Source organism: Gavia stellata, chromosome 6 (assembly GCF_030936135.1).
Source record: "Gavia stellata isolate bGavSte3 chromosome 6, bGavSte3.hap2, whole genome shotgun sequence".
Lineage (NCBI taxonomy): Eukaryota > Metazoa > Chordata > Aves > Gaviiformes > Gaviidae > Gavia > Gavia stellata.
Genome location: NC_082599.1, coordinates 16,723,845 through 16,744,628, shown reverse-complemented (window position 1 = coordinate 16,744,628; position 20,784 = coordinate 16,723,845).

Genomic DNA, 20,784 nt, shown 5'->3' with positions numbered 1-20,784 from the left:
GCCATGGGCGAGGTCTGATCCAAGGATCTAATACGTATTTTCAGTAGCGGTGACCTCCTTGCAGCTGACTTGGGGCAGGGAAGGAGCAATATCCAAGCTTTGAGGGTTCTCTGCCGACAAAATTTTTGGGTGGCACTTTTGGGCAGGAGTGTCTATTTGGGAGAAAATGTTTATTTGCACAGCTTTTTTGATGTAACAGCTCTTTTATTTCCAAGACATCAGCCACTGTGCAGTTTAGGCACCAAATATAGGAACTCTTGGGAAAACTCCCTTTCTGCCCTCCATGGCCCTGCTACAAAGCTCTCACAGGGTTTGGGCTGGGATCCTTCCAAATGGGGAGCAGCGCTCTCCCACGTGCTGACCCACTGCAAAGCCAGGAGCATTTTTCTAGGGAAAATACAAGTCGAAAATTCCTACTAATGCCATATAGCAGGGCTACGGCCCTGGGGGCTGAGGCTTGCTGAGCGTCCAAGGCCGAGATGTGAGCAACGCAGCTTTCTCTACCTGTGTCCCCAGATCGAGAGAGAAGTACTTTAACAGCTAAAGAGTAGATGGCTCTCCAATGTAATCAGAGCTCACAGTCAGAGTAAGTTATTCAGACCAACTGCAGTGATGGTGATGATGTGGGCAGTACTTAAACATCTAGCCAGGAAGCTCATGAGCACAGCTTATTACCAGGGTGATTGCAGCCATCTCATGGTTAGCACTAAACCATGCTCCAGCTTCAGTTTGGTCCTGGAGCTCCAGATCCAGAGGTGGCGTTTGTACAGGGGACACTGCCAAATCCTCCCGTGTCTCATGTCCGACACAAGCTCTGGGCAGTCTGCAGCAAAGAGGGGAATAAAACCTCAAACAGGGTTTGTAGATGCTTTGGTCTGTTCACAGCCCTCTGGCAGAGTCCGCACACACTGGAGCCACAAGTCCACCCCAAAGAGGGCACCTGCCCGAGAAACCGCCTGCCGAAAAGCTGCTCACGTTGTAGTAAGTGTGCACAGGTTTAGTTTGTAAGGGATCTGTGCGTGACTGCCTGTGGAGGAACAGAAGAGGACCTGAGGTCACCCTTTATTCAGAAAGAAAGATGCTGAAGAAAGTTGGTGCTGCGTGTGCAGCTTTCCAGCACCTCTTGAAAAGCATTCCTGAAAGCTGACACCGCCAGTAATTTTTTGTTTTGTTCCAAGGTGCTCATACTTCAGATGGTGGCATCTTGACATTCACATCCATTATGTGAACGGATTGCGGAAATAACTCAGCTCTCACTCTCTCTGTGATATTAATCCCTAGCCGCTGGCTGTAGCACAGAGCCTGCCTCGGACAGCAGGCACCACAAGCAACCCACCACCTCCCCAACCCCTGCTGCACTCAGCTGCAAGGAAGACAGAGGAGCATTTCCAAAATCAGGCTTTTCCTGCTGCAAAATCTGAATCCAAGTTGGCACGTTAGAGCTCTCCTCCTTGCCGAGCAGCCACAGGTGCTTGGGGTGAAATATAAGGCCTTTAACATGAGCATTGTGATAATATAATATCACATCATGGGAACCAGGCGGGCTTCATTAAGCAACAGCTGAGAATTGTACAAATGAGAAAGGAGCCAGCAAATTAAGATCCACAGCCCTTGTTCACATGGCAAAACATCATTAGCTTTGAGGTAGGAGACTCTGTTACCTTTTACACCCTGTTGACTTTTAGTGCTGCTGTTTTTAATACACATGCTGCAAGCTGGTTTGGGAAATGCAAACTGTGGTAATTGCTCCAAAGCTCAGTTCATCATTCCTTGGAACAGATGTCAGTGGGGAAGGAACCTGCTGAAGGAGAAGGGGAGGAGTGATGGAAAGGGCTGGGGAGAGGAGCAGAAAATCAGAGTAATTTTGCATTAGTGAAATGGGATACCCATCTGGACACAGAGAGGGCTGGCAGCACGCAGTTACTTCACAGGGCTCTGCCATGATGTCTGATAGTTGCTTTTGGACACTTGTACAATCAACAGCATCTAGGAGAAAACACATCAGATGGGGGATACATCAAAGGCTGAAAAACAAATACTTCCTTTGCTTAAGCATTCCGGCAGCTTAAACCTTGCCTAGCTGTAAAAAGCAAAGGTAATAACACATTTTCTTTCTTTCTGTCTTTCTTTGGGAATGGGAGGAAAAAAGAAGGGAGGAAGACCTGAAGTGGAAAAACAAGACCAAAAAAAAAAAAGCCCCTGTGGAGTTGCATGTGCAATTGCTGCTGAAGAGAGCAAAGACGCACTGACAAAACAAGCCAGGAATGCTGAGGCCCGAGTTCTGAAACACATACGGTTTATGTTGTTCTTACCACAAACCAAAAATATGTTCCCATTTGAAATGGTTGAATCCACAGCTGTTTTAAAATCCCTTGGTACTTCTGAGACAAATGATCCAAGTCAGACTGTGCTAACAGGGTCAGTTTTAGAGCCAAGCAAGAGCTGTGACTGATGCAGAATCACTGCAGTACCATCCCTTTCCACATCAATCATCTCTCAATGAAAATCCTGTGGGGCTGTCGGGCTCTCTAACAATACTGTTTACATTAGAAGATGATGTAAAGCTCCTCCAGCAAAACTGCGCTGCTGGATTATGATCCTCACTAACAGCAGAAGAGCTTAAGTTGCAGCTGCAGGACAGCACAGAGAGATGCAGGCACATACCCCCAAATTTACATCTACAAAAGCAGTCATTAATGTTTCATAAAATACACCCATTGATTCATCTCTGCAGGCAAATTCTCTCCCTTTAAACCGATGATTATAAGGCACCTTGGGGTGAGTCTACATCCTAGACACTCTATAAAGTAACCGCCTTGATATTGTCATAAAAGCCAAAATGGTTTTAATCCATTTCCTCACAATAGCAGTTTTAATTCACTCCGAGAGGGCTGGCTGTCAGGAAAATAATATTTTTCTCAGATTCACACCTGAGGTCAAAACCTTGCCCTCTATGCCAGAACTAATAAATCACGATTCTTTTTTCCTGCTCCTTTTGAACGCAAGGACAGTTTCTTGCAGAAAGACAAAAAAAGGGTCTTTGCGGGATCGGGGGAGGCATCGTGGGGGAGGAATGTGGAAAAGGCCCCAGCGGCATCCCGTATTCATGTACCGGGGAGGGCAGGCTGGCAGCTGTGCCGGGCCTTGAAAAGGAAGACTCGGCACCTGTTTAATCTTGACTGAAAGGTCTCAAGTTATGGCTGTTATGCTCTAATACACCCCATTAAATATTTGCATATTAAACATACAGAAAAAGAACCTTTTTGAAGAGACAGTGAGCGAATAGCGTTGCAGCCTCTCCCACTGTCCACGGGTGCCTCTAATTGGTCCCTCTTGTCCCGGCACTTGATTGCTCTGGAGCCAGGGTGGGTTTTAAGGCACAAATTCCCCAGGCATTCCAGCAGTGCGGAGCAGCCGCCACTCACGGACAAAGCCCTGGCAGTCACCATCAGAGGTACCCGGGAGCCAGCAGCCTTTTCCTCAGCACGAGAGGAGACTGGGCTGCATCTCATGCTGTGGCAACAGGAGTCATCGCGGCAGATCAAGAGCTCTTTTCAGCCTGCCTTTCCCAACAACAGCATCCCTTCCCCAAACCAAGGACAAGCTTGAAATCCCGAACTACCTGCAGCCTCTGCCTGCATCCCCCGAGCCCCTGTGAAAGGTCTTCCTACCCACCACAAGTCCTGCTGTAACTAGACCCGGACAAAAACATTTTCTGTGCTGCTCCATGAGATGCCAAGGTGCCCACAGCGCCTGCTGCCGTTAGCCAACCGACAGCTCCTGCTTCTCTGCAGATCACGCTCGTTTGGGACCACTCCTGTCCACTTCCCACCTTACGAGCCAGCAAAGTGCCCCGCGCTTGCAACAGCAGACAGGAATCAGGTCTTGCTGCCCTTCCCAGCTCAGCATTCGGGCACTTGGAGAACCCGTGCCATGCCCACTCTCCTGCCAGGGAGCAGCCGCGGAGCTGGGGAACACTAACAGCGATGGGAGCATTCGCACCGAGGAGCCCGAGGCCGCTCTGTCTGTCCCCTGGCCAGCGCTGCCGAGGATGAATGCTCCGCTTCATGGCACCACAGCGCCCCGGACCTGGGGACAACAGGAAATGTGGTCACACCAGCCATTTTGCCAGGCACATTTGGCAGATTCAGCTTGAAGTCAGGCCTTGCATGTGGTTTTAGAGGTAGCCGATGTCTGGTTTGATACTCTGTTGACACAGTCTGTTTTTAGATGTGGTTTTGAGCACAGGCCTCACAAGTGCTCCTGCCTTAACAGAGTGCTCTTCATTTGGGAAGGAGCAGCAGCAGGGGCTCCCTCAGCTCACGAGCTGGGCCTGGACCAGCGTCAGAAGAGCTTTTAAGCATAGGGATCTCTGCACAGGGTGTAAGCACTTGTCTGGGGCTTTCCAGCTCTCCAGCCATCAAGTGGATTGCAACCCTGGCCCTGCAGGGCTCAGGAGAAGGGTTTACAAGCTCCTGGTGTCCCGGCCATGCCTGGCATCCTTGCCAGGAGGTCCCAGGGTGGTTTGGATACACAACGGCAGCGATTCCCAGCCCCCTCACCCTTCCTCTTTCAGAGAAACATTGCAGCAGCGAGGTCTCAGCTCTTTACCATCCCAGTTCCCTCCCACAGCAGCGTGACTACCACGGGCCTCGTTTAGCTTGTGCATGGCCTGGGGGGAGAGGCGGGTGCAGGAGAAGGTCTCTTTCGGTGGCTTGTTTCTTTGAGATCAATGCCGCTATGTGTTTTGCTGTGAGAAGGCAACGTCAGAGAAAGACGCCTCGCGCTGGGAAAAGACGATGGCGAATGCCTGATGCTGCCCAGTCTCTAGGGGTGTTCCTTCCACTGCCACACACTGGAAATGCTCCGCTGCCTGCACAAAGGAGCTTTATTCTTATGGCAGAGACTTTTATTGTGCCGAAGGAACTTGTTCAGTACAACAGCCTTCTTTGTGCGGCTGCTTCACCCATGAGCCATATGCAGTCCCAAGGCAAGGCTTGAATACTGCAGAGGGGATTACATGATCCCTCTGCACACAGATACATTCAGCTCAAACAGTGCTATTTTTGTCTTATTTTTTGATGACTGCTGGGGGGGACACAGATGAAGACAATGGCAGGGAAAGTGTGCGTGAGCCCTGCAGACATTTCATGTCTTTTCACTTACAAACATGGAGAGAGAGAAAAAAAAATCACTGAGTTCCTGATGTGCCTAATTGCCCAGCAGCAGCAGAAAGTGAGTTGGCAGTGTCTGCGTCAACCTGCACCAGCTGGTTCTTCACCTCACCATATGTCTGCTCAGACACTCACGACTCCCCTGAACAAGCCACATGGCAGCTTGGACACTCCATAAGGGCTGTGCATGCTGTTCTAGAGGAGTAATCAAAAATAATTCCAAATGTTCAGTGTTTCTGTCCTTGCTGGAGACTAGAACTGGGCTTTTGTGGTGCTTTTCTGTTCCTTACTTCATTATAAGCATTACAGGTGTTGGGAATGTAATGCTGCCCTCTTACCAGTCACAACTTTAAACAAATGGTTTACTTGCAATGACCAACCAGGTTGGCATTTCCCATTGCTCTTTACTGACTGGGTTATTTTTCAGCCTCAGAACATCTGCAGTCACATGTTAGCTTGTAAGAAATGCCCTCTCTGTCAGGCGTTATTGATAAATGACCCTGAGCTGGAATGGTCACAGGGTCTCAGAGGTCCGGAAGGTTCAGCTAGTGCTGCTGCTCAGCTACAGGGTGAGTTTCTGGAGCAGCGCAGCCTGCAGACCCTTGCCTTCCAGCTGGCTCCTGCCTTCATCGCAGAAGGCGACACTGCTGGGTGTTACAACAGTTGCCCCCTACACCAAATTGACATATTTCAGAATGACATTCAGCAGTACTCTGAGCTCCTATCTCAGAGCACGGAAGTACCTCTTTACCAGGATATATACATTTCCACGATCAGTACAGTGGTCTCAGCTTCTTGGTTCTTGCTGCTGAGGGAAGGAGAATGCCTGCAAAATCTTTTGTCATTAGCATATCATTATCATCAGCATATAACCATTAGATGTGATGAAGGGTATTTTGGTTTGACAAAATCCTAACAAACAGTGTCAAGGGTTAATAAATGTCTTGGCGTGAGTATTGCATGCATCTATCTCTTTTGGCATTTAGCCTCCTAGCAGCAAAAAGTTGACAAGTGCCTTTCTCTAAATCTGCTGTCCTGTTACAGGCTCAATCAGACAAAAATCTTCTTTCCTTTCTTAAAGCAATGAAACAAATAAACTCTACCAGGAAACAAGACCACAAGTACAGACTCAGACATTTGTTACCCATTGGAGCCTCAACATTTTTTCTTCTCATCCTGTTTTATACCCCATGGCAGTCAGATACGTGAGCTCCTCTTTTTAATTACCTTCAGTAAGCAAACACTCCCTAGAGGCGGGGGAAGAGCTCTACCAGCTCTAAAAGCACTGGACAGAGCTTGAAACCAGCAGTGAAGCTGCTCAGCACAGGGCATGCCAGAGGGAGATGGGGCGTGCAGAGCATTGCTGCACTCCCAGGCCATGCTCCTCTCCTCCGGCAGCTGCGTGCAGAAACACAGACGGAAATGTTTTCCACGCAGGCACTTTCCAAACCCTTGCCCAGCAGCCAGGCAGCTCAAATCCTCAAAGAAATGGCTACCAGCTGAGGAAAAGTGAGCACCGTGGCTGTTCGCAGAGCTTTGGGTCCACCGCTACCGCTGCGCCTGGCGTCTCAGCCTCCCTTCCATCGCTAATCCCCTCGCAGCTATCTGCTTTAGTGCGAGGGTAGCCCTGTCTGGGATGCATTTTTTTTAATCTTTTCAGGCTGCCAAAACCCAAGCTGTCAAATACAAGTTAACAGACCGAAAACACAGATGTCCGTTCTTGACTGAGTTTTCCATACAGACTGGACGTGCTCAGAACAGCTTTTTAGGTCAAAGCACTGGTCCCTTTTATGATGCCCACCCTCCTCAGCAGTCAGTCATTTATTGCCAGTGGCGTTCTCTGCACCCGTCTTCCGTGAGCATCACTTTTCACATGCACCAGTTTCACACAGCACTGGCACACAACATATGTGGTTACAATTTATTAGGGTCAAAAGCAAGGACTTGATGACACATATGCCTTGTGTAATATAGTGCAGTGGGGATCAAAGGTTTCTCAGCTGAAGTGCTTGAGACTGGCCTGAGGCAGGGGGATTCAAAAAGTATGTCTAAAGACCCTTTTTCCTCACCTGGAAACAGGTTCTCTGCTTGCTCACAGACCTGAAGGGACTTGACCTGAACATGTGCACACAAAAAGATACAACAAATTTGTATTACTCGTGTGCTGCCCATGAAGAACACAGCACTGGGGGCCTCTAAGGCTCTCTAAGAGCCCTTATTTGCCACTCAAGCCTGGGTGCTGAGCACCTTCTTCATCAACATGCCCCAGACCTGCTCTAGAGGGCAATACATCTGGGCTGAGAGCATCACTCAGTTTCCATGTCACAAAAACCTCAGCCTTCTGCTGACACTGCCAATAAAACCACATACTCAATGAGCAGATTAGATCTGTCATTGTACCAGTGTGGGAGAAAGCTGTTAATTTTCTCCTGAACACACTACTCTGCCCTCCATCTTCCCTACAGGCTTACCTGTTTCATTCACTTGCCACAATTTCTGTTCTGAACGGTGAAGTCTTTGAGGGCAGGGAGTGTCAGACCTGGGATAGACTTGTGCATGGGTCACCACAGCGGGTCCTGAGCAGGGTGGCATAGAGAAGCCTTAATACAGGATAAACTACGATAATAAAAGCATAACCTAGTTGTTGGAATCAAACAATTTCTGCAAAGGCCAGTTGGGGTGCTGGCTTCAGGGCACTGCCCAGCTCTCCTAGACTTGGGCTGTTGAGCTGTAAGTGAAAGGCAGGTTTTGTGTGTTAAACTGCTAGAGTCAAATCTGATTGACTCCTGAGACACTTACCCACCAGAACTACCCCTGAGAAGCCACAGCCCATTTTCAGTGGTGTCAGGGTAACTCAGAAGCTGCATAAGTATTAAAGTAAGGTCTCTCCTAATTAGATGATCAATAAAGTGCAGCAAAAATTAAGTGAATACAATCATTCCCTGCAATACTGTATAAAGTTATTTTACTCTCTGTAACTCCAGTCCCAGCTACTTTAAGATGAGGTAGTAAGTCTGAGTTAAGTATCTGTGATGCATTTCCAGACAGGTGCTTTTTTTTTTTTTTTTTTTTGGCTTTTGTCTGAAGTGTAAAGAATGGGCCAGTGCCAGAGGCAGGGTACCAGGCTTGACAGACCAGTGGTCTGATCAAGTCTGGCATATCCTTTGTTCCTCTGTTCCAATTTAATGCCTGCTGAGAGTGAATTCCAGTCATGTGGGGATGTTTTTGCCAATGAATATTTACCAACATCGCGACTACCCTGGGAATACAGTTAAAAAACCAACTCCCAGAGAAGTGAACACATACTAGAATAAACACTTAGAAGTAAGTCACGAGCATTTTTCTTCAATGCTGAACTAAACAACATATTTGTTCAGTTCACGTGTACATTTAGAACTAAACCAACCCAAAGGCACATACTCCGTGTGTCATTGTTACAAGACCTAGATTTTTAAGCGATTTATAAACGTGTGTATCCTTGTTGTAAGAATATATTATTTTAATGACCCACTGCATCCTTACAGTCCAGTAGTCAAATAGGCAAGTGGTAATCTGATTTCCATAATGGCAGAGAAGCTGACTCAGTAAATACATAGGTTTGTGTAGCTAACCCCAAAAATCCTAATCCATGAACAGTACCAGGAACTCCTCCGTCACACTGAGTCCATCTATATGTCAGTACATCTCATTTTAATCACTGCTTTCCCAGTTACATTTGGGGACCACTTGGTGCTTATCTGTGGGAACTGGCTGATGATGCAGCATTTGTTCTACCTCCCTTCTAGCTGCTAAACGCCCTTAAAATAAGCAAGAAATCAATGATACTTTTCCCTGGTGTCACATAGAAGAGTAAGTAATTGCAGCAGCTATGGGGATGGCATGTCAGTAGCTGAAGGAGACGAGGTGGGTTCTGCGACCGTATGTGAAGGTGGAGGACATTGCCACTGGGTGATCTCCGCTCCAACCAGTTAATGACTTTCAACCCCCACACTGGATTCTTTCATCTCTTGAAACAATGTCAGGGGGAGGTAAGCGTGAACTGTTCCCAGCCTGAAACACATCAAGTGAAACCTGTGAGGACAGAGGGCATCTAAGGTCTTCAGCTTCCTCTTCCCTAAATGAGGTTCACAAGAAAGAAACACACTTACTTGCATAGGAGCTTTGTAGCACAGCACTGCTAACACAGTGGCTGGAGGGACAGATTTAGTCTCCTGGAGTCCTAGGGGCAGTGCATTATTCGTAGTAAGGGGTTTATTTCAGTTCTGCTTTGTTGTCTGGGCCAGTTCCACCTCTAAGTCCAGAAGTTGCCCTGGCCTACGTGGTGCTCAACAAAGCAATGCTGGCAACCTCAACATTCAGTGTGTCCATCCGCCTAAAATCACAAGGTTTTACAATAGCGCACAACAAGGATGGGAGACTTCCTGAATTTTAAGTCTTTTACATTGCATTTGCTGATCTTTTCTGGCATTTCTCTTTAAGAAGAAGGGTTAGAAAGTTGGTGGGGAGTTTTTGTTTGTATTTTTATTTGGTTTATGCTGAAAACATCCTGTAAACCCTTGTTGCAGAGTCTATGACTTTGAGAAAAAAGAAATCAAAGCCTTACCATGAAAGCTCTGGCACTGGCAGTGCAAGTGCTCTGTTCTGCCCTGTGATGTTGACCCACCATCCTGCACACAAATCCCCAGCCTCTAGAGGGGAGATAGTTTCACCTTCCCGCTTTCATGTGCAAAATTATGACAGGGTCAGGATTTTCTCAGACGGAAGCTGTTTTGGGCAGAGAGGGATCTAGTGTGGCCAGTTTTACCTTGACTCATAGCACTTTGGAGCTCTAATAAAACCCAGGCTCTTGGAAGAGCGTGCCTGTTCCCATCCATGCCTTCACTGGCACTGCCCTTCTCCCTTCCCACACAAGGACTCCTCACTAAAGGTCTGGAAAGAGGAACAGCTCCATGGACTTTCTACTTCTTCCTTCTGTCTTATTTGGGTCTCACATGTATGACTAGTGAACACCTGCGTCTCATCGGTGAGAGCAAATGAGCAGCACAAGGGAGTTTCTAGTCGGTAGTCTGACATGGGAATACGCATTTGCACCTCTTCTAGTGCTAGCTTATTTGGGGTGATGTGGATCTGATTGCAGTGTAAGGAATGAGACAGAACTCCAATATTTATACAGGTCATCATATAACCACAAGAAAAGTAGGACAGACAATTTTGCTTTAACCTGTAATGTTAAGCACTTAATCAACAACTTAAATATTCAAATTCCCAGCTTGATTGACAGCAGCTGAATAGCTTTCTGCAAATTAAGTGGGCTTAAATTTAAGCACATTAGGGTTCTCTAGTTAGTATTGACAGTCATAACCAGGGTTTCAGCTATGCATATTTTATGTTACAACACAGATAGGGTGTTCAATCTAGATTTGGAGGATTTCGGAGTTTTTAGAGTTCCAAAAATATATGTAATGGACCAAAGCATCAGAAATATGACATGTGCTCTAGTGCGTGATTTGCAAGAGACTGTGGGTCTGTTCCTTTGAGAGTGTTATCATTGCCAGAGAATACTAAGTCCTAAAAAAAGTCTCAACTGTAATTTGCAAATACTGAGTCACATTCCTCACTCAGGGCTTTCCAGGGCAGCCTGTCTACTCTGTATCTGTCTAGGATGCTTCTCTCTTTTTAGTGTCAGAGAGTCTCACAGTCTTTTAAATGTACATACCTTCACCATCCTTGCAGGGTAGCAAAGTGCTGTCACTACTCTTTTAAAGATGGGGAACATGAGCCTTTGGCTTGTGCACAGACTCTGAGGTGAAGCGAGGAATAGAAAGACCGTTTTCAAAATCCTGGTTTCCCTTTCATCCTTCCTACTGGGTGGCTCTGCTGTTTAGGCAGCAGCTTTTAATACTAGGTCTGCTGGTGAAAAGTGCACATGAAGGTAGTGGTTCACCCTTCAGCCATAGCAGCCTGGCTGCATGCTACCGGTTAAAAACCAAGGTCCATACCCTTGTCAGAACAGGCAGCGTCTCTATTTTTACACAATACTCAGCAAATAATAGGCAATTTGCAAATTATTAATATTTTATACCTGTTATTCATAACTCTGCCTGTCATTTACTTGGGTGCCCTGAGTATTACTGCTATTTTGTCATTTCCAAAGTGATCAACTCAGAAGTCCTGTTGACAGGGATACAGTTTTTGGCACAGCTTCCACACCACTGAGAACAAGGCTCATAACTACCAGCAGAAAGGAACTGTACAAGGGCTTTATAGAGCTTATGCAGGCTGTTTTTAATGCCTCTTACTCAGTTCCAGCTTTCCAGGAGATATAGTCCTGAGTTAAACACACAGAACGCTGCCTCCACAGTGGCTTTCAAAGACTTTTTTTAACATGGGTTAGACAGAACCTGAATTATAAACATTTGCTTAGTGTTTCTCTCCTCCCCCCACCCCAAAATTGCATTAAATATTTGATATTTGCTGCTTCTCAAAGCCTAAACCCTGCCATGGGGGACACATAGGCTGAGAGATCCTGAGTAGAGCTATATGAATAATGGATTATTTTATCTGGCAGTCAAACTGTACAAAAGAGCGAACCCCCAAATACTTTCCTCAGGCCAGAGATAAAGGGGTTTTTTTTCTGAATTACCTGTCCTTACCAGTCTGATAAGCATAAGTCGAGGTTAAAATAAAAAAGAAAAGTGTTTCCTTTTTTTAAATCCAAAAATGAATTATCCAGAAGTTTCAAAGTTTTTTCCTGTTTTGGGGAGATGTTTTTTGTTTGGCTGTGGCCCAGGAGGTTCATTGCTCACACCTGCTAATAGATTTGATTGCCCTGCAAATTTCTGGACCATCCAGCTTAGTAGAGGCGGCAGCAGTAGCCTGGGCTAGGCATAACTTGCTCAGATACAGGCTCTGCTTGGTGAGCCGCCTGTACGGCAGTAGCTGTTTTCTCCTGCAGCAGTTCCTTGGAAGTCTAGCAGGGCAAGCTGCCTTTTAGGCCAAAGTTAGGTGCTAAAAATACAGCACCTTTTATCATATTATTATTATTATTATATGGAAACAATTATGCAGCAATCCTTAGAGCACAAGGCCACATCATCAATCTCTGTATTCAGTTACAGAGAAAATGAAAGATTTTAGGTAAAGACCTATTAGACACCTTGAATAAATACTGGCTTGTGTTTTTGGAGGTGCCCTGTATACAATCTCTTAGCATCTCTGAAAATGCAAGACATGCCTCTTTTTCTTTTTTTTTTTTTTTTTAATATTTAAAATTAAAAGGAGCTGGTACCTTCTGCATGATACAAAAATAGCAAACTTAGGAACTCTCTGAAGAGAAAAAACTGGCAGCAGGCTTCAGGGGTGGCCCCCTTGGACAGCAAACTTGGAACCAGCAAGGGGCAGAGGCTGATCGCATCCCTCGTCCCAGCCTTGCTTGCTCAGGGTGAGCAGCTCTGCCAGAGCTGCCTCGGAGGGGAGAGCTTTGCTAGAGAAAAAGAACTGTTAGCTGCCATTAGCAGGGAACCAGGTGTAGACTGTGTGAATATTTTAAGTCTAATTTAATTTAGCACTCGGATTAGGTGTATGCTATTTATAAGCAAGCAACGCCAAGTGATTCCTTGGGTCTTGCAGCAGGTGGGAACCTATTTAGCGTGGAGTCAGGGCGCGACGTGCACACTGTAGGGCAAAGCTGGAAGCCCTGTGTGGCTAGTGCTGCCAAAACTCAGTGTATAGAGAAGAGATTTAAGTTGCCTAACTAACCGAACATTTATTAATAGGCAGCGCAAGTGTGTCTCCTCGGCTTTGTAATCACATCCCTGGGAAACAGCATAACCTTTTCTGCCAAATAACATTTGCATGAGGTAAGGAGAAGTGGTTTGTTCTTGCTTGAGGGATCTCCCTGGTAGAGAAGAGGGTTTGGTATCTTCCACTGGACACAAAGAGCTGTTTCCAAACGCAGGGGCAGGAGGCTGTGGCAAGGAGGCATGTGGCACCGCGCTGCATCGCAGCGGCAGTGAGTGGAGGTCGGACTCAGTGCATTCCCCGCGCAGTTTGCTTCACCGTCTAGACACTGTGACTTTTATTAGATCAAATTCAAATTGGAGACATGGCTCTGGCAAAGTTTCCAGAGTAGTAAAACATTGTCAGAGATAGGAACAGAGCATTTAGCCCATTGGATTTGGACCAGCTGCAACCTTGTCAGTGCAGGAGAGAGCTGGTCCCAGCAAAATCATTCTAAAATCAGGATGAAAACTGGGATAGGGAACCTCTGAAATCAGGGGAAACTGTTGGCTCAATTAGAGATTCTCAGTTACTTCTCATGCTCTTGCTTGTAAAAATTCAGCAGCACGGGCTGATAGCAAAAGGATTGATAACAAACATAATGACATTTTGTCTCCTGCTTACTGTCCTAATATTACATTATTGCAACAATAAATCTTTCGGATAGAGCAGGACACATACCCTAGACATTCAGTTACTGCAGTCCTACACTTCTGACTATCTGAAACATGACAGGCAGCTAGAAAGACCATCTGCAAGCAGCAGGAGAGTTTGCATGGACGGACCTGGCGCTGCCAGGTGCTGAGTGCCTGTCCCTGCAGCTAACTCCCAGGAGGGCTATGCATGACTGGTGCCATAGTGTCTTGTGCAGGGAAGACCTCAAGCATGGCTTGTTCAGAGGGTTTGGATGCACTTTGTCCCACTAATTATTTCCTGCATCTATACCCTGCAGTTTGCAGATGATACTAAAGGGGGGGGGGGGGTGGTAAATAATTGATATGCTGGAGGGCAGAGCTGCCACTGTTCAGGGGTAATTTAACAAGCTGGAGAAATGAACTGAGAAAAACTTCATGAAACTCAACAAAGGCAAACACAAAGTCCTGCACCTGGGATGGAACAACCCCACTCAGCAAGACAGGTTGGGGGCCAAGTGGACAGAGAGCAGTTTGACAGAAAAGGAGCTGGAAGTCCTGATGGACCATGCGTGGGATGAGACAGCAGCTTGCCCTTGCAGCAAAGGCAGCCAGCTCCACACTGAGCTGTATGAGCATGAGTGGAGGTAGTAGGCTGAGGGGTATGAGACCACATCTGGAGCACTGTGTCCACTTTTGGACTCTACAGTACATGAACAAACTGGAAAGAGTCCAGAGGAAACCACAGAGATGGTGAGGGGGTTGGAGCAGATGATGTATGAGGAGAGGCTGAGAGCCGGGTTTATTTGGCACGGAGAAGGGAAGGCTCCAGGAGGAGGTTTCCCAAAAGGGCAGAAGGAACCAGACTCTTCAGTGGTGCGCAGCGATATGCAACAGACACCAGCTGGAACATGGGAAATTCCAATTAGATAGTGGGAAAACCTTTTTTATTGGGGGGCAGGGGAAGGTCCTGACACTGCAACAGGTTTCCTAGGGAGGTTGTAGAGTCTACATCCTTCTAGATATTCAAAACCCAGCTGGTCAAAACCCGCAGCAACTTGCTGTAGTTGACCCTCTTCCAAGCAGCAGGTTGGCAAGACGACCTCCAGAGGTCCCTTCCAACGCAAATTAGTCTATGGCTCTAAGGCATTGTCCAGGCTAAACTGGCCAGGTGGTGTCCTCAAGCCTGTGCTCCAGAGCACAGTTCCAGGTTAGGTTCTTTCATTTGCCCACTAAAGAAGCCTTTCACTCTTTAGTGACACCTTAGAGAGATTAGCCAGGTAAATAGGTGTGGAGTATTGGATTGTGGGAATATGCTCCTTAGTTATCCGCTGTAAGCCTTATGACACAAATACAGCTGTGAAGGTTTAATTCTGCTGCAATGCTAGTTCTACATTTTCCAGAAATCACGGCCTGAACCTGAATCTTTTCCTTTCTTACAAAATGATTATACACTCCTTTTTTCAGCTTTCCGAAAACCTCTGCTAAATACTCTTAGTATTGCAAAGCATTTAATCACATGCTCCGCTTCATTAATATGGACATTATTGGTGAGATCAAAGTGTTTGTATCATGTGCTGCCTTCAGACAAAGGTCAGAAGTGTGGCATACTATATTTTTCACTGGGATTTTCTGTCAGCTGCCTGTTTTCACTGTCCTAGTTGTTTGCTGCATGCAGAAATACACGATGAGATGTGAGAATTGTGCTGGTTCCCAAACCACAGAAAAAGACAACAAATGCTGGTGTGAATATCTGTTTGGATTTCATAGCCTTTTTTTTTTAACCTACCTTAATTTCTTTTACTAGGTATTATTTGTCATGAAACTACTAATGCATCAGCGCACAAGCTATCTGCAGGCCAGTCCACATTGCTAATCAGCTGAAGCCTGAACCAGGATCCTTCTTAGCCTATGTTCATTTATATCTCAGCCCATAAACCTGAGTTATAGTGTTACTTCCTACTATGATCAGGACTTACTCTAACCCCAGGGTCACTGGCCAGTGAGCTTGTTAAGAAAGATTGAATTTTTCCCTTAAGCACCATTTAAACAAGAGTATTTTTCCTTCCTGCTGAAAAGACTAGTCAAAGTTTGGAGCTTTCAAACACCTGAAGCTACCAGGAGCTTATAAAAGCTCTGGCAAGTTCCTATGACTGCTTGTATCCAGTTTTATGACACTGGGTTGTAAAATAAAATACAGTTTAAGGCCTTATCCTAGCACTGCCCTGCATTAGAGCAGTTCAATCTGTCACGACAGTGTCCTGAGAACCATGCTTTTCAGGATGTATTTTCAGGCTCAGGGCAGAAAGTTATACAAATTGCTCTCCTGCACATGTGCAGCTTTGTCTGAAATGGATAGAGGCTAGCAGGTTCTGCCCAAAATAGGAATCCAGTCTCCTTCTGGAATATAGATATATGCAGGAATTCATAGTTGTAATCAGCTAATGAAATAGAAAGAGATGAAGTATCTGCAGAAGCAACCTATGTATCTGTTTATATCCTAGCTCTGATTGCCTTGAAAAACAGAAAAACAGAAAATAACGTCCCTTGTCCATTCGAATAGCAATAATTGCTGTTAAGTATTGAGGCACCTTATGTGCTAAGGATGTTCTTAGCAGTGCTTTCGTTCTTCTGAAGAAAAGGGTTTGCCCCAAAATTACAAAATTATAAACCATAAAGACCTGTAGGTCTTTCTACCTTTTCCTACTGATAAAAGGTACAGGATGAAGTAAAATAACAGCATTACATTTCATTGCTTTATTCTAGGCAGGATTGATTGTAGCAAAGAAACTTTCTACTTTAGGTTATCCAGAGTGGAAATGCCGGATGTACAAGAAGTGGAAGGACTTGTCAACTCTTCAGAGACACTTTCTTTGTAGAGGTGAACTCTTTACTAGAGTATTTGACACACACAGGGAGGAAGGTGTTAATCTGTTCACATCCAAGGCACAATCTGCAGGCTGCTGGTAATTGCTGCCCCATAAATGTGCCTGTCATGCCTCCTTAGTCTTTAAATATCCAAACTCAAAATAGATGTCTGTGCAACATGTTGAGCCCAGCACTATTGTTTTGTGAGGCAGTATTATTCATTTAGCTTCAGCCAGCTGCTCTCTATATTCAGCTTGGAGGAACAGACTGGAATTCTTAACCAGACAGGCAGGCTGGGAAGCTGTAACTTATTCCCCAGGCTGATAAACCAGTGCATTGAAAGTACAGTAAACAAACGCCCACTGGAAACCCATTCCAGAGCCGTGTCCCCTCCTTTCCCCCTGCCACAAATAGCAGTGATCGCAAGGGAACCTGCCTTCATAAACAAATACCCTAGACCTTAATTCTAGTATCAGCTGAATGACATAGTGTTACTGGTATGTTAAACACGGCACATAACAGCAGGATACACTGTTAGGTCACACATGGCAGTATAAAATACTAGGTACAGTCTATGCCTTCTGCTGGGTGGGGACCTGAAAGGTCAGTTATTTGTAACTACATTGCCCTCTACTGACAGATGCACAAAGAGGTTGTGACCCTAATTCTGCTGAACTCATCTCGGGGAGAGGCTGTCCTGTCACTTCTGGTGAGGCAGAAGCACGAGGCGGTGTCATGGCCCAGCCTGGCAGGAGATATCAGCTTTCATCTCCTTTGGTGGAGGCACCACTTATTCTAGTCCCAAAGACACGTGCTTGGCCATGAATTGATGCTCTCCACTGAGAAAGTCTCTTTCTTTTCATTTTTTAACACAAATAAACAATTGTCTGAGCTGTTTTCTCTGCATTCTTCAACCTTTTGTGGACGTTGGAAGCAACCATGTGCATAATCCAGCTGCAGGCTGGAACAATCATCGTGAGTGGAAGTGCCTCCAGCCCTTCTGCAGCACCCTGCAGCTGTGTGGAGCCTCAGCACAGGCACATCCTCTTTGCAATTGTTACTGCTGCTTGAGAAATGTGGAGGTTCACAGGGCTGGGATAAACTAGGAGGTCTGCCTCCGTATCTCCCTACAACAAATACCAAAGCAGCGGATGACTTCTAGGCCAACAGTTCTCAATCGATGGTTGGGACTCTGCGGTTGCCTGTGGGCGTTGCCAAGGCTGACAGAGCAGTGAGCTAAGCAAGCACAGTCTTGATTTCATCTGTGCATTGCAGGTGCTCATTTGGCTTGTTTCCTGCTTTCAGCAGAAATGGTGCTGTCTTCTCCTTGTAACAGGCCCTCACTCTCCATATGTCTTTGAACCACCTCCAGCAACATGTGGGTTGCAGAGGAGATGGCATTCATCTGTGGAGCTGTAGTTCAAAAGACTGAGAGTTGGCATGCAAGATTAAAAGTTTGTGAACCCCTGTCCTGGGACAGTGGTGAATTTTACTAAGATAGTTCCCTTTTTCTGGCTGCTGTTTAGTTGAGGTGGCAGGAAAGCTTTAAAGAAGGCAAATGCAGTTCTACAGCTGTGAAGTCAGGACAGCAAGGGAAGTTATACTGAATCTTCTCAATCAGCAATTCATACAATCAAGACTCATTTATATATGTTCATGAATGTAAGGAGAAATCTCAGGTGCTATGTATTTTTCCAAGGGAAGTTTTCATCAGTGCCTTTGCCATAACAATCCAAATAGTACAAACTCCTTGTCGGTGCTATGCAATATTTTCTGTCGCAAAAGATACCGTTTCATACCAAGAGTAACCAATAGAAGAAACATGTTTGCATCAGAAAATATATATACTGCATATATGTGAAATGTGTGTGTACAGTATGTGTGTGTGTGTCCCCTCTTCAACAGGACGCATATGATTAAAGTCAGCACAGCTGCTTGAGGCCTGAATTATTTTCATCCAGTCGTTGGTGGATTTGAAGTGTTTTCAAATATCCTATGAAAACAAAACAAGTGGGAACATCTGGGAAGATGATGGGCTGTGGTGTGTGTGGGACGGGGTGAGTTCAGAGGAAGGAAACCAGCCATTGATCAGCTCACCATCAGGTGTCATCTCCGTCGCTGGAAATGCTGGCAAGGAGGGAAGCTGGACACGGGAAGGAACTGAGCAGCAAAAAAGCCATGCGTGAAGCCCTGGAATAAAAAGTGTAAAAACAATGCAGCTTAGGTAATGGGAGAACTCCTGCCATGTAGGAAGAGGAACAAGCTGCAACTCATTCCAGCCGAATCACTCCAGGGCAAGCATGTAAATCATCTGATTGTGTGCAGGAGATGCTATTTATAGCCGTTAGTTGAAGCACTTGTTATTTATTGTTGTGTTTATGCAGAAGGAAACCCCCCAGTACAGGAAAGATGCTACTCCAAGTCTCCAGTGTTTCCTGCACTTTTTATATATCTGTTTTCCCTGGCTTTATTTAGGCTCGTGTTCTTTATTTAAAAAAGCATATGGATTAATGATGGCAGCACTGGTAAATGTTAATCAATGCCAGTGTGGTCCCCTCCCCGGGGGCCAGAGCCTCCCGCTGAGGGGGTCTCCAAAGGCAGTACAGGGGACCCCTGGGCTGACGAGCATGTGCGTCTCCTGCCAGGTCTTACCTTACCTCCTCCCTCAAGGGTGCAGGAAGGGCTGAAAGGTGAAATGCTCCAGGCTCATCTTTACAAGATAAATAAATAAGTAGCAGGCAGAGGGCTCTGGGCTGCTGGAGGCCCTGAGGAGGAGGCAGCAGGTGAGCGAGAGAGCACGGCAGAGACTGGTGTTGGCTTTCCACTGGGGAGCTTGTACAGCTCAGTTGTTCCCCACCAAATGCCCCAGGCCGACAAAACCTATTACTCCAGCAGCCCCGGGGGCCTGCCTGAGGAGAGCAGCCCATTGCCTGTGTGTCCCCCAGGGCTGCTCCCCCTCCGCCACCAGCCTTGCTGGGAGCACTGGTATGGGGAAAAGCAAGGAGCCCCAGGCAGGGGCCAGTCCCCTGGCCCAGCAAAACAGCTCCCAGGCCTGCCTGTCTCTTGTCCCCAGGGGCTTGGAGTTGCTAAAGGAGCACCCCTAAATGGCCAGCCCCAGAATGCTGGCAGGTTTGTTTAGCTCCTGGAGGCTGTTCCTCTGCCCCTTCTGCCAGCAGGAGCCCCTCAGTAATGGCTGGGAGAGAGGTGGAAAAATTCAGATGGGTGCTCCCCTTGCTCTTCTTGTGGAGAAACAGGAGGGTTTATGGGGCAGACCTGTTCACACTAACACCTGTCATGGGATGGGATGGGGTAGGGTGGGGTGGGGTGGGGTGGGGTGGGGTGGGCTGGTGGGTCCCACCTCTCCTCCTCTGCCAGCTGGCTCCCCAAGGGCAGGATTCTGTCCTGCCCAGCTGCTGCAGCTTACCTGGGGTCTTTGGTGGGCTGGAGATCTCCTGCCCAGCCAGGTGCTTTCATAGCTTGGGTAACGTTGTCCTGATTTGATAACAGGGAAACAGAGGCAGCAAGACAGTGCTTAGATTGTCCTCCTCCATTTGCATGCCCCTGTAACCGCATTTCAGTGCCAGCCCTACAGTAACCATCCAGCTCTCCTTTACTGGGGATCTCTGTTTAACCCTTTCCTGAAACACAGGCTTCAATTCTGTCCTTTCAGAAAACATTACATGGATCTTAGTTATTGACTGAAATTGTCAACAGTCCCCCTTAACATCAACAAGGGAATACTGTACAGTTCCTTAATAAACAAATATTTAATACATTTTAAAAAACACTTTAAGTGCTATTTGGGCTACCAGTGCTTTACTTTTAACCAAAACCCATTCAAGCAATAAATCCATTGGCCTTTTTTCATACAAAATTTCCCCTCTCTTACCATTACACATACTTGTTATGCAAGGTTACACCATAACACTTGCACTTCTGTACTTCAGTACACACATATGAATATAGTCCCCTCTGAATGTCTTTCAGAGATAATTTTTCTGTCTTTGTAGCACAACCACAATTTGTAGCATAGCACCTGAATTCCTTAGACCTGGAAAAGAAAAGCATCATCTTATTTGTTTTCTAAACACTTCAAAACCCTTTCAGCAAGCAGTCTGTGGATCTTCACAGCTAGCAATATTTTGTTGTTATGACTTGACAAGCCTCCTCAGCTGCAGTGAAATGCCTCTGAAGTTTTGCATCTATACTAATATCAAATCATTTGGCCAATTAATGCACACAGCTAAATTTAATTTCTAAATTTGTAATGTCTCTCCAAGCTGAGGCCTGGTTGTCTCAGCAGTGCAGTGGTCAGTGAAGAATAGACACAT